This window comes from Octopus bimaculoides, unplaced genomic scaffold, assembly GCF_001194135.2.
Source record: "Octopus bimaculoides isolate UCB-OBI-ISO-001 unplaced genomic scaffold, ASM119413v2 Scaffold_32504, whole genome shotgun sequence".
NCBI lineage: Eukaryota > Metazoa > Mollusca > Cephalopoda > Octopoda > Octopodidae > Octopus > Octopus bimaculoides.
Window position 1 is genome coordinate 5,240 of NW_026305254.1, and position 1,152 is coordinate 6,391.

Consider the following 1,152-nt stretch of genomic DNA (forward strand, 5'->3'; position numbering starts at 1 on the left):
TTCTGTCTCCTTTGATCTCACAAAGGCTAATTCAAATGCACATACAGCATCCCCTTCAGGGAAACATCTGGTGGGGTTTTGGTAGATGGATAGACAGGCGGGACACACAGACAGACGCACTGATAGATAGATAGATCGATAGATAGAGACAGAGAGAGAGGGGGAGAGGGAGGGAGAAATAGATAAATAGATAGATAGATAGACAGATAGATGGATGGATGGATGGATAGAGAGATAGATAGATAGATAAATGGATGGATAGAGACAGAGAGAGAGGGGGAGAGGGAGAGAGAAATAGATAGATAGAGAGAGAGAGAGAGATGGATAGATAGATAGATAGAGAGAGAGAGAGAGATGGATGGATGAGAAACAAGAGAAAGAGAGAGAGATAAAAGAGATAGATTGATGGATAAAGAGGGAGAGAGAGAGAGAGAGAGATACATAGACGGACAGACAGACAAGCAGATAGATAAAATAGATAAGATCGATATGTAAACAAGAAGACAGACAGACAGACAGCTTTTGATTGCTTATTCTTCCATCAGTGATTATCTTCTGCTTTCATTGTTCTCAAATTCTTGCCTCCATCCCAGTTGCCTGTCAATGTCCTGAAAGCAGAAATCGCTGACTCCTGACTCAAAGAATCCATCAAACCACATTCTCCACATCTTTGTTAAATGAAAAACACCTCACAAACTCGCGGAGGTTAATCTCTACAGATTTCGTAGAGACATTATGGCTGAAACTGGTTTCCTTACAACGTTTTGTGTCGAAGACACCTGATGTCATCATCATCATCATCATCATTACTTAACGTCCTTTGTCCATGCTGGCATGGGTTGGACAGTAAGATGGAAAGCTGCACCAGATTCCAGTTCTGATTTGGCATGGTTTTCTACAGCTGGATGCCCTTCCTAATGCCAACCACTCCGAGAGTGTAATGGGGGGCTTTTACGTAAATATGGAAAACAATATTAAATTTTGGAAAAAGTAAAAGAAAAGTTTTTTTAAGAGAATATTTGCAGAGTATTCAAATACTTGGGGCATTTTCCTTCTTTCTGCCTGTCTCTGTCTCTCTTGTTTACCCTTGAGAGTTCGAGGTCATTGTGAATTCTTGGTAGAGAAGAAGAAGAAGAAGAAGAAGAAGAAGAG